Below are 13,504 nucleotides of genomic sequence, written 5' to 3'. Positions count from 1 at the left end.
CATTTCCTCGGTAGATATTCATTCTTTCTGGTAGAAAATTTAGAATATTTTATGATATGATCAATAATTAATCTCAGTGTATATATCATTCAATTACAGAATGCTCAATTACAGTAAGTTGTACAAGCACTTCACCCAAAAAAAGTAAAAACAGATTTTCTTTTCCTGTTTTTTAAAATTGCTTGTGATTAGACTTATTTCTAATAATAATAGTTTTAATATTATAATTATTTAAATATATCAATAATTGTATCTAATGCCTTAAGATTGAAATTTCATCATAAAATTTCAGAGCAACTTTCTCAAGGATCCCCTTGCTACTGGATGTCAAAAGGTGGTCTGCCCATAGGTGTAGCCCTCAGAGCTTGTTGTATAAGATGACAGGGAATGACTAGCATCCTTGGCTAATCCCACAGAAGACTGTGTGTATTTTAGGTGTTGTTATAAAATTCCAGCAGCAACGAGAAATTAATTACTTTTCGAATCCATGCTATGTGTCATTTGCTACTGAGCTATCAGTTATTGCATGACCCAGAAAAGAAGGATCCTAGAACAGACCAAAAACAATGTGTGAGAGAACAATGTATGGCTATATTCTGCAGTGCACTGCAAGGATCAAAAAAAAAAAAAAAAAGTGTATATCCTTATATAAGGGCCACTTTTCTAAGTTGCATACTTGCTTTGATAAGTTTTATTTTGGTGAGAATATTTAATATGCAATCTATACTCCCAGCCAGCATTAAAGTGCCCACTATCTTGTTACTGTAGATGCTTGGGGAAGTAGGAAATGATCAATGACTAATCAACGTGTTTTAGATTTCGGTTAAGGGGTATGACTTTAATGCCATCATGTGATGATTAATTATCAATGTCAGCTTGACTGGATTAAGAAATGCCAAGGACTTAGTAAGTATATGTGAGGGAAGCTTCCAGAAGGATGAACTGAGACTCTCATCTGCATTTAGACTCTCACTTCCCATGTGCTGAGCTCTAGTGTGAATAAACAGACAGGGTGATGAGGAGATAAGATCTACCTGAATCTAGATTCTCACATCCCACATGGTGCATTCTGCAATGAATAAACAGGCAGGAGATATCCAGCTGAGCATGATGCTGTTCTCCCTGGCTGATAACTTGCTGGCATTGTTGACCGAAGATCCTCTGAACTAGGAGCTAAAATAAAAATCTTCCTTCGTTCACTTTGTTTTTTTTTGTACAGAGTTTGGTCATAGCATTCAATACCCGGAGTATTAAGAGTATATTAAGAGTTTGCCGTCATTGTACTAGACGACTTTGTACCCATGGTTGGGGCCCAAGCCAGGGCATGGCAGATTTCTGGCTTCTTGTTCAATAAAACAAACAAACAAACAAAATCCAGAAAGATAAAAAGAAACCAAACAACTCACAGAGATGGTAAAGTTTCCAGCAAATCATTTAAAGCAATGCGACAGAACAGCTTAGAATACATTGCAAGAAAGTAGTTGGCCAGAAAACTGAAGATTCTCAAAAGCCCTGAATAGTGTTTGGGCTGAACGGGGGGAGGTAATTTTTTGATTGATAGATTTAGATTATGAAGGCCTTTGCTCATTGCACAGTTCCGTTTTTATAACATGGCTGATTTCACTGGATGCACAGTCAATTATGCATATGCATAAGATGGTAAAGAGGGGCTTTTCCCTGAGAGTTTGCTGGAAGACACAGTTTTGCCTTATTGTGTATGCACCCCAAATCAATAGGCTAGAGCATTCTTTCTTGTCTTATGCTAGGATGTAAATAGACTATAGTTCAATAGAATCTGTTTGATTTTCATTAAGGAGAGGAGAAACATATTCCTTTGTACAGCTCAAATCAGTTATCCAGTTGAGTATTCTGTTTTACTAGCAGGGCATGTGTGTGTGTGTTGACAGAACAAACCAAGTAGAGTCTAAGGCTACTAAAGTATTCTGTATGCTTTCTTGCCTTAGCTTCCCCCACGCATTTGCTAGTAACCTCCAAAAGGAACAAGGGATGACTAAGGTAGGTAAATGTTGGAAATCATTTCAGAATACATACATCTGTGAAAACAGGACCTTATGCACTTTATTTGTTAAGAACATGTCAATAAAACGGAAAAGAACATAATCTTTCATGTTTTACAGGGGAGAAAATGTGAGCTTAAGCCGTTCTGATAGTTTAACCAAAATGTAAATGCCATGAAGCACAATTATGGGCATGTTAAAGATATTTAAAGCAGAATGTATGTATGGAGTTCTAGACTAGCCTAGACTGAATAGAATGGTTGTGTTCATGAATAAAAATGAAAAAAGTCAGGGCTTAGAAGTCACAGAAAGACAAAACAGTAGGTGGAACCTTGGAGCAATTGAATTTTATAAATGTATTCATTGAATCATGAAAGTTTCCCAGTGTCCCTTGGTGGGGGGCAGAGTATAGGGAGGACTACTATCTCTGTTCAATTCATTCCACTTAGTTACAGAATTTTCGAATGTATTCCTAAACTCACTACAATGTTACAGAATGGGTTTCTGACGAATACAGTTTCTCCAGTCCCATTCTCAGACAGTTTTGACTCAGATGAACCACATTTTCCAAACTTAATGCTAGTATAGGGAGTTCCAAATTATTAGGTTTTCTTTGTATGTGTGTGTGTGTGTGTGTGTGTGTGTCTGTGTCTGTGTGTGTGTCTGTGTATGTGTGTGTATGTCTCTCTCTCTGTGTGTGTGTGTGTCTCTCTCTCTGTGTCTGTGTGTGTGTGTGTGTCTGTGTGTGTGTGTCTCTCTGTGTCTCTGTGTGTGTGTGTGTGTGTGTTCTAGGCAAGCACTATTGTGCTACAGACCTGCATTCCTAGTCTCCCCACACTAATTCTTATTTTCAAAAAATATTTTTTATTTAATTAAAGTGTAATTGCATCCTTCCTCCCCTCCCCCTACTTGCTTCTCTCCCTTCCATGTCAACTCTGCACCTTGCTTCCAAGGTCACAGCCTCCATATATTTAACCACTGCTGTCACATATATATGTACATGAATCAACATATACATGCAACCTGCGGAGTCCGTTCAGTTGCCTGCACATAGATGTTTTTTGGGCTGACATCTTTGTTCTTTATACCCAATCACGAAGCTCATTCCTGTAGGACACTAATTCTCTCTCTTTCTGAAGTTAATTGCCTGTGGCTTTTCATCTAGATGTGGGGCCGTGCCCCTGAGATTTCTCCCATCTACATTAGAATGTCAAAAACTGGAACTATTCAGGTCTTGATTAGGCAGCTATATTGCTGAAATTTCATGAGTGTGGACTTCCTGTCATTTCGGGGAGACAATCCCAAAACAGCAGCTTTCCCTACCCTAGTAAGTAGCTCTTACTCCCCAACTCCCACAATCCATGTGCTTTAGGTGCAACAATTGTGTTGTAGGTGTATCAGGTGGGCCTGGGCACCCCAGGATCATTTGTTCTCTGCACTTTGACTAGCCGTCGCTTCCTGTAATGGTCTCCTTCTGTGGCAGAAAGTTGATATGTTGGTGACAATAGAGTTACATTCATTTAGGAAACTGACGACCATAGGCCTTCCTCTAAGACCCATGTCTCAGTTGTTTGCAGAATTGGGCATACTTCAAAAAAGTTGTTTTGCTTTTCTTTAAAAAAATAATTTTTGCCATTCCTCTTAGAAGTTAAGCATTAAGAAAAATAAGTATGTGTTGGCTTATTGCTTCTAAGAGTGTCTAATACTCCTAAATTCCTAGCCTTCATTATGAAAAAGACAGGGAGCTTCTTTATATTTTATTTAATTTTCAGTTGTAGGATCTTTAATTATAGAAATTTATTTTAAATTTTGAATATTAAGCAGGATTACTGGAATGAAACTTACAGATTATCATGGCATCTACTATTAACGTTATCTGCTAAGTAGAGTTCGTAAGTTTCAGAGAGATGAGGCACAATCTCAGTTTTCCATACACATCCTTTCTCTGGGGGATTTTTTAGAAGCCTGTGCCTCACTTCTGTCATAGAAAGCTAAATAAAAGCCCATTTCATAGGCCCAAGAACATGGAGAAAATGGCTGTATTAAATGCCGAAGTCAGACTTTGTGACTTCCTATGGAAGATTTTTTTTTTTTTTATAACAAACAACACAACATTTCAAGGCTCTAACCCAGGTATGGAAATGATTGGAGGTGCTTTCTCTCCTAAGACTGTCCATATGTTGGGGTCGGCTTAGATCCAGTGCTGCCTAGAATTTTGGGAAACTAACTAATGAAGCCTGGTGTTTCTTCCTGCTGACAATTCTATACGCCATTATAAATCTTTCAAGTGTTGCCATTTCTGAAGCAGATTTTGAACAATTAAACTTTACATTTGTTATGGAAGCAGATGGGAGGAAACGTCATCACCACGACTTTCAAATGTAAAACCTTTTCTGTTATTGGACACTGCTATTGCATGTACTTACTAAATATGAGGTTTTCTGCTTTGAGTTATCTCAAACAGAAATTTAGGGGTGTACGAATTACAATTCAAGGGGGGAGAAGGCAAGAACAGATTGTCTTTTACAACAGGCTGGAGTGTTATCTTGGACTGTCTGTGAAGCCCGAGGTGCTTCGACGCTCTTTCTAGCTCATACACCTAAAAGTACCACACATACCCCTTCTGCTGTTGCGACTCCAAGTACTAGCCAGCCAGAGAGGCATGTGATCTGTTTCCTGATTTTGTCAGTATGCGTAGCATCTCATCATCACCCACAATGCCTTTATTGAAAGTGAGTAAGCAGTAATAAAAAGAGAAAGAGTCATTTTCCTCAGTCACACAAAACACTGAAACGCAGGCTTACTGTTTACAAGAATGTGGAACAGTCAGAGGGTGGATGGGGGTAGGGGAGGGGGATAAAATATGGAATGTAAAAAAGAAAAAAAAAGAAAGAAAAATAACCAAATTAACTAATTAAATAATTAAAAATAAATTGTAGTATTACAAAAATAAAAATGAAAAACAAAACATTTGCAACACTAGCGGAGAGAACCGGGAGTACTCACTGTTGCTAAAATTTTCCTTCAGATGTGATCTTCACAGATTCTTCATGCCAAGCTAGATTGAAATCCCTAGGATCTATATGAGCCACCGACTAAACCAGGTATAAGGACTGTGATTATTTGGATACACTATGCAATCACGGTAGATAATGTCAAGATTTGGTAATTACCAATTGTTACGTTCACATGTTCTTGCAAGGAGACAAAGTTCGCTGCAACAAAGAAAGTGAACACTGCTCAATAAAAACAATGGAAATAAGATATTAACAAGACATATTCTAGTGCCTCCAGTGGAAGAATGACATGAATAATAAAGTGATTAATGGGGAAAAATAATGTATAAAATAAAAGCATAATAATGACTGCAATGTTAACAAAGCTAACATTATTTTATTCTGAAATATTTAATTATGAGCACCCAAATTATTAAGGGGATTATATTTTGAAGAAGTTAGTCATAACTTAGTAGAATATTCAACTAAATCCACAGTTTGAACGTTAAAAACATTAACTCATTTTTTCCATGTCTTTATTCATTCCATACCTAAGTTCAAATGCCTAACACCCACATAAGAAGCTGGACACAGCTGCATGTGTCTGTAACCCGGTATTGGGAGAGGGAACTAGGCCTATCTTGGGAGCTCATCGGCCAGTTATCTTCGCTGAGACAGTAAGTTAGCTGAAAGCTAACTTCATGAATTGGAACCTATAACTCGCACTGAGGTCAGAAAATCACTGATAGCAGAACAAACCATGGGGTAGAGAATTATGCTCTCATGAGACTGTTAAATTTTTTAAAATGGGTCACATCAAGTGTGAAGCGTCAGATACGATGTGTGCTGAAACTGCAATGTCCCTGCAGTCATCTCAAATTCACCTTCTCTTCTACAACAAGAGTACAGAGAGGTCCCTTATCTCTCACCCCAAATTCTCCCTTACTTCTCATTATGGTACATTTGTCAAAACTGATTAGGCACTGTTTACAGATTGTTATCAACAGCTGTATTCTTAATTTGATTTTGCTGTTGCTGTTCTTGTTTTCCATTAAACATCTGTTTTCTGTTGCAGGAACCTAACCAGGATATCAAATCCCAGTGACTTAGAATGCCCTCTTAGCTTCCTCTGAACTGACAAGCTCTATTTTAGATGACCTTGAAACTTTTGAGGGACACTGGGTTGGTATTTTGCAGAAAGTCTGTTATCTGAGAGTAGTTCAGTGTCTTTCTCATATTTGGACTGAGATTTTTGATCATGGAAGGGAAGAACACAAAGGTTAAAGTGAATTTTCATCATATAGTATTGAAAGCCTCTCCAAAACGACACTACAACCCAACTCACACTGACTAGCAACTCCTGTCCCCCCATCTTGCTGGTTTATTGCTTACCATATGGTTTATGGAACACCCCCTCCATTTTTCACCTTGTATCTTTTAGAAGGGATTGAATATATGTTATTCACATTTTTTAAAGGTAAAAAGATAAGTTCAACCTCCTTGATTTTTAGAATCTTTATTATGTGTTATATACTCTTCATCATATATATATATATATATATATATGATGAAGATATGATATGATATATATGAGATATATATATATAAATATATATATATAATAGTTTATTCAGTGCATGGGGAGCAGAGTTAAGAGGATAATAGAGGCAGAGAAAGGCAGAGAAAGGAAGAGAGAGGGATTGAGTAGAGAAGTAGAGGCTTCCCATGAGCACATGGGGGGGGAAGGGAAGAGCCCCAAAAGGGCGAGAGAGAAGCAGGTGGCAAGAAAAAGTAAGAGCTCTTCATGTTATTTATTGACTTATTCAATAAGTTATATTTTGTATTTGTTTTTTAATTTTTTTATTTTTAATTTATTTTTTATAATCCATATTCCATTCCCCCCCCCATCCACCATCTGTCTGCTCCACTTCCCACACCTCTTCCCCACCCTACCCTGTCTCCACATGGATGCCTCCACCCCCTACCCCACCTGACTTCTAAACTTACTGTTGCCTGCAAGGTTAGGTGCATCATCTCTGAATGAACACAGAACCAGAAGTCTTCTACTGTATGTGTGTTGGGGGCCTCATATCAGCTGGTGTATGTTGTCTATTGGTTGTCCAGTGTTTGAGAGATCTCTGGAGTCCAGATTAATTGAGACTGCTGGTCCTTCTACAGGATCACCCTTCTCCTAAGCTTCTTTCAGCCTTCCCTAATTTAACAAGAGGGATCATTTACTTCTGTCCATTGGTTGAGTGCAAATATCTGCCTCTGACTCTTTCAGCTGCTTGTTGGGTCTTTCAGAGGGCAGTCATGATAGAGCCCTTTTTGTGAGTGTTCCATAGCCTCAGTAATAGTGTCAGGCCTTGGAACCTCCCCTTGAGCTGGATCCCACTTTGGGCCTGGCACTGGACCTTCCTTTCCTCAGGTTTCTCTCCATTTCCATCCCTGTAATTCTTTCAGACTGGAACAATTATTGGTCAGAGATGTGACTGTGGGATGGCAACCCTATCCCTCACTTGATGTCCTGTCTTCCTGCTGGAGGTGGTCTCTATAAGTTTCCTCTAACTATAGTCTGGCTTTTCATCTAAGGTCCCCCCCCCTTTGAGTCCTGAGAGTCTCTCATCTCCGAGGTCTCTGGTGCATTCTGGGGGATCCCCTCAACTTCAAGTCTCTCAAGAAAGATAGCGAAGAAGATCTTAGAAAATGGAGAGATCACCCATGCTCATGGATTGGCAGAAGTAACATACTAAAAATGGCCATCCTACCAAAGGCAATCTATAGATTCAATGCAATCCCCATCAAAATCCCAACACAATTCTTCAAAGACATGGGAAGAGCAATTCTCAAATTCATCTGGAAAGGCAAAAAACCCAAAATAGCAAAAACAATTCTTAACAATAAAAGAACAGCTGGGAGAATCACCATCCCTGATCTCAAGCTTTACTACAGAGAAATAGTGACAAAAATTGCATGGTACTGGTACAGAGACAGATATGTTGATCAATGGAATAGAATTGAAGACTCAGAAATAAAACCTCACACTTATGGTCACTTGATCTTTGACAAAGATGTCAAAAATATACAATAGAAAAAAGAAAGCATCTTCAATAAATGGTGCTGTTCTAACTGGCTACCTGTATGTAGAAGAATGAAAATAGACCCATATTTGTCACCTTGTACAAAGCTCAAGTCCACATGGATCAAGGACCTCAACATAAAACCAGATACACTGAATCTAATAGAAGAGAAAGTGGGAAAGAGCCTTGAACTCACTGGCACAGGGGGAAATTACCTAAATAGAACTCCAATGGCTCATGCTCTAAGATCAAGAATTGATAAATGGGACCTCATAAAACTGGAAAGTTTCTGTAAGGCAAATGACATAGTCAATAAGACAGATCAACAACCTGCAGATTGGGAAAAAAATCTTCCCACATATGATAGAAGGCTAATATCCAAAATATATAAAGAACTCAAGAAGTTAATCACCAAAAAAAACAAACAACTCAATCAAAAATGGTACCCCACTAACCTGAGCTAAACTGAGAATTCACAACTGAGGAGTCTCAAATGGCTGAGAAACACTTAAAGAAATGTTCAAAGTCCTTAGTTGTTGTGGTAAATCTCCAACCCAAATATGCCCCAGCAATAAAAAACACAACTCAATTAATATGAATATGTGCTGTGCACCTAGATTGGGCAGATCTACCACTACACTACCATCTTCTACATCTATGAGACCCCTTAGAACTTGCAGTTTCTCCAGACCAGGTGCTTCTGCTCAGCTTTCCTTCTTCCTCCTCCTCCTCTGCGTTCTCTCCCTCTTCCATTTTCTCCTTCTTCTTGTCTCTTCCAACCTACAGTTCCACCTTCCCTTTTTCTGACCAATTATCAGATCTCCTTTATTTTACAAATTAAGGTGGGAAGAAGGTTTACAGGAAATCACCTGAGTGCTTACTCATTTTTTTGTTCACAGCCCCTCACAGAACAGAATTAACATCAAATATAATTAGCTCCAGGGCTATCCACAACACTGAGTGATCAGAGAAATGCAAATCAAAACGGCCCTGAGATTCTACCTTACACCAGTCAGAATGGCTAAGATCAAAACCTCAGGTGACAACACATGTTGGAGAGGATGTGGAGAAAGAGGAACACTCCTCCACTGCTGGTGGGATTGCAAACTGGTACAACCATTCTGGAAATCAATCTGGAGGTTCCTCAGAAAATTGGAAATAGATCTACCTGAAGACCCAGCTATACCACTCTTGGGAATATACCCAAAAGATGCCTCAACATGCCCCAGGGTCATGTGTTCTACCATGTTCATAACGGCCTTATTTGCATTCATTTTTGACATGTCCTAGCATGATATCATTACTGGTTTATCTATTTGTCACTCTCACAACTTCTTACATATTATGATGCATTTCATAGTTTATATTAGTTGTAGTTGCTGCCTCATTTTGTTTTTTGAGAACGCCTTTTCTTCCAGGCCCTACAAGGTGCCTGAGCTCATCTTATTTCTTTCTTTCCTTCTCTCCATGGTTAGTGATTTCCCCAAGGAAGCTGCTTTCCTTTATTGGAGACTATCATTCAAATCCAAAATAGGCTTTGGATATATTCATTGTTCTGCACTGTCAATACTTAAGAACTTGCAACCATTCAGAGGTTGGAAGTGCATGTGTACATTAACACATGGAAACACATTTGTCTGTAATGGCTTTTCCAAGCCTCCACCTGCATCTAATAAACTAACCAGAGGTTAATATAGTGGGCTCTGACTCCAACCCAACACTGGCTGATTCGTCCTTCCCTTTCCATTTTGTCTAGCTCTTACTTTCCTCTCCTGAAATGACAAAATTGCTCAAATCACTGATCCTTGATTTATCTGCTTAGCCCTAGTGAAATGGTAGAGCTGTTCGGTAATGTAAACCTATGCCCAGTGAGAAACAAGTTTGCAATTAGAAGCCTGTGCTTATCAATCCTCACTTTAACGTTTTAGTCTCGTGATTTCTATTCAGTTCTAAAATTCCTTAAGTTATCACCTCAATGGCTTCTGGAAAGTAGTCATTACATTTATAGTGCCGTTATAGTATTTTGTCTCTCTCTGCATTTTCTGTGGAAACCCTCAGCCCAGCACTGTGATTTATTTCTGTTTTCAGTAAAAGATGAAGGACATATACTGTACATTTTATGGCCATCATTATGACAAAAATCTTTAGAAGTTTAAGAATAAAAGACTTAATGAAATGGAATGCTGACATATGTGCCATTTCCAAAGAGAAGTAAGAAAAAGATCAGGAAAGAATCACAGGGAAAATCATTAGCAAAATAACAGCTTTGAACTCATGAGGCCATGAATCACATTACGATTGTAGATGTTCCTCAACTCTTATATCACTTTCCTGTTGTGAAGCCTTGGGTTCAATTCCCAAAACTGGGGGAAAAACAAAGGACCATACAAGTGAAGTCAATACATGTATTGAGCAGAGAGGCAAGCAGTAAGGACACGAGTGACGATAAATAACTGCCACACAAATTGAAATTCAGGCCAAGGAAGGGTTCAAATGAGAAAGTGTATATAAGAGTGGAAATGGTGTTTGCAGTCACAATTTAAATCAGGAAAATTGCAATTCTAAATATGTATTTCTTAACAAACTTTCAAAATTCATACAGAAATGCTGACCAAGTTAAAGTAAATAATAATAATAATAATAATAATAATAATAATAATAACTCTAGAAGAACAGTTGAAGATTTTAAATAGTAGTTAATAAGAATGGTAGGAAAACCTGAGAAAGGAAATGCCCAGAGCACCTAAAGCAAACACAAGTGTGAGTCTGAACTGGAAGGAAACATTTGGAATGAACATCTGTGAAAAGACGGTGGCAGAGCTGAGAAGGGACAGAAGCGAAGCCCAGCAAGCAGCTTTGGAGGAAATATTTCCTGTCAGAGCAGTTTATGTCAGCCTGAAGCAGCAGAGCTTTTCCTCAGGAATCTCTTACTTACTAAATCTACACTTCCCAGGAAAGGTGTGACCTTGCATGAGGTGACTCTGCAGCAGCCAAGGTGGAATCTGAAGATGATGAGAGTCAAATATTCTATGATAATTGTACTTGTTCTATGAAGAGACACTCGCTATCCCCTCATCATATCTATCATGGGTCTAAACATCCTCTTCAAATGGAATGTGAGAAATATAAAACAAGAACAGGATGAGTTTAGAACCAATTAAACAATTAAAAGGCAATATGTTGAATGTATTAATTAAGGCATATGCTAACATTTCAAATACGTGAATCTTATCAAATATATTTATTGATAATAGTTAATTTTAAATAAAATTTACCAAAAATTCCAAATAAAAGTAAATTAGATAAAGCATATCTAAGACAGAAATAACTCAAAGAAAAGCATACGATGGCAACTAGAATATATCTAATGAATACATATCAAAAAGAGCATCAAAATTTGTGGAAACTTTATGCTTTGTTTTTATGTTGAACCTGAAATAATACTAAACATTAATTCATATTTATGGGTAAGAAATTACTGTTAAAGATGAAGAAAATCTGACTGGAACAGAAGCAATGAAATAAATGCCATGTTTCGCTGAAGTAGGAAACAGACACTACTTCATTATGCAAGCATAAAGAACTGAGCTCAGATACCCTGCATACTTGTGCGTGCTGAGTAGGAATGCTCGCTTGCTTATATTTACAGTCTAATTAGACAGAGACAAGGGATCCTTGGAGCACCTTGGCTCATTAATCTAGCTTTTGGTGCACCCTGGGTTTCATTGAGAGTTCCTACCAGATGAGTAAGTGTAAGAGCAATGGAAGAAGATTCTCGACATGTACCTCAGGCCTTTTCATGCACCTGTATAATAAGAACCTACAGGGATATTCTAATAGCCATGCATGCACCTTCTATCTGCAGTGTAAGCAAAGCTAAAAGCAATAAGCTACGTTTTGACGTATGTGGCCAATAACTCAAAAAAGAGCTTCTCATATCTGCTCTTGGGATTTTTGTTAAGTGGCCTTTCACTCTTGGAAGGAGCACCACCAGCTGAGATGGAAAAAAATTCATGAAAATTATATATGCATATTTATGTTCTTAAACACATAATTACATTATAGGTTTTGGGGGTTATTTGTTTATGGTAAATAGTACAATTCCTTTCGATTTTTTTCAGCTATCTATATTGTGATTTTGCTTATTGGCCTTCTTATTCTCCTTTACCTCCCTCCCCCTTCCTAAGGATCCCCTTCATTCCTCTGACTGGATTATTGCACTCTACTAGTCCCCGCTTTATTGGTCCACAAGACCCTCTTCTGACAACGGGTCTATTTTACTTTATGTGTCTTGTAGTTGATACAGGATGTTTTCTCATCTGAAGATATAGAGCTAGGAGCCTCCAAAAAAGAAAGAACATGTGGTGTTTGTCTTTCTGGGTCTAGGTTACCTTACTGAGTATCTTTTCTCATTCCATCTGTTTACCCACAGAGCACATGATTTCATTTACCTTTACCACTGAATAGTATTCCATGGTGTATGTGTACCACATGTCCACTATCCATTCCTTGGCTGTAGGGTGCTTATCTCGTTTCCATTCCCTATGTTGTGATTAAGGCAGCAGTGATTATGACTGATCGCGCATGTGTTGAGTATGATGTCAAGTCCTTTGGTCATATGACATGCAGGGGTACAGCTGGGTCTTATGGTATATTTAATTTTAGATTTTGATAATCCACTCAATCTACAGACACCAAACCCAGACACTATGGCTGATGCCAAGAAGCACTTGCTGACATAGATGTCCCTGAGAGGCTCTGCCAGAGCCTGACCTATACAGAAGCTGATGAGCGCAGCCAAACATCGGACTGAGCAGGGGTCTCCAAAGGAGAAGTTAGGGCAAGGACTGAAGGAGCTGAAGGGGTTTGTAGCCCCATAGGAGGAACAACAATATGAAGTAACCAGTACCCCCAGAGCTCCCAGGGACTAAACCACCAACCAAGGAGCACACATTGGGGCACCCATGGCTCCAACTGGATACATAATAAGGATTGTAGGGCACTGAGGCAGGAGTGGGGAGCACCCTCATAGAGGCAGGGGTTAGGGGGAAGGGATGGTGGATTGTGGAGGGGAAACTGGGAAGGGGGATAACATTTGAAATGGAAATAAATAAAATAACCAATTTAAAAAATAAAAGAGAATCCTCCACACTGATTTCCACAGTGGCTGCACATGTTTAGAATCCTGTCAACAGTGAAGGAGGCTTCCCTTTTCCCACATCCCTCATAGCATTTCTCATTGCTTGTTCTATTGATCATTGCTATCCTGATTGAGTCAAGATAAAAATCTCAAAGTTATTTTTCTTTCATCTCCAAAATGCTACAATGCTACAAATGATGGATAATTTTGCATTTTGAGATATTCTCAATCTCTCTCTCTCTCTCTCTCTCTCTCTCTCTCTCTCTCTCT

The sequence above is a fragment of the Mus pahari genome, chromosome 12 (genome assembly GCF_900095145.1).
Source record: "Mus pahari chromosome 12, PAHARI_EIJ_v1.1, whole genome shotgun sequence".
In the NCBI taxonomy this organism is placed as follows: Eukaryota; Metazoa; Chordata; class Mammalia; order Rodentia; family Muridae; genus Mus; species Mus pahari.
The sequence above is the reverse complement of the archived record's forward strand: the minus strand, read 5'-3'. Positions refer to the sequence as shown.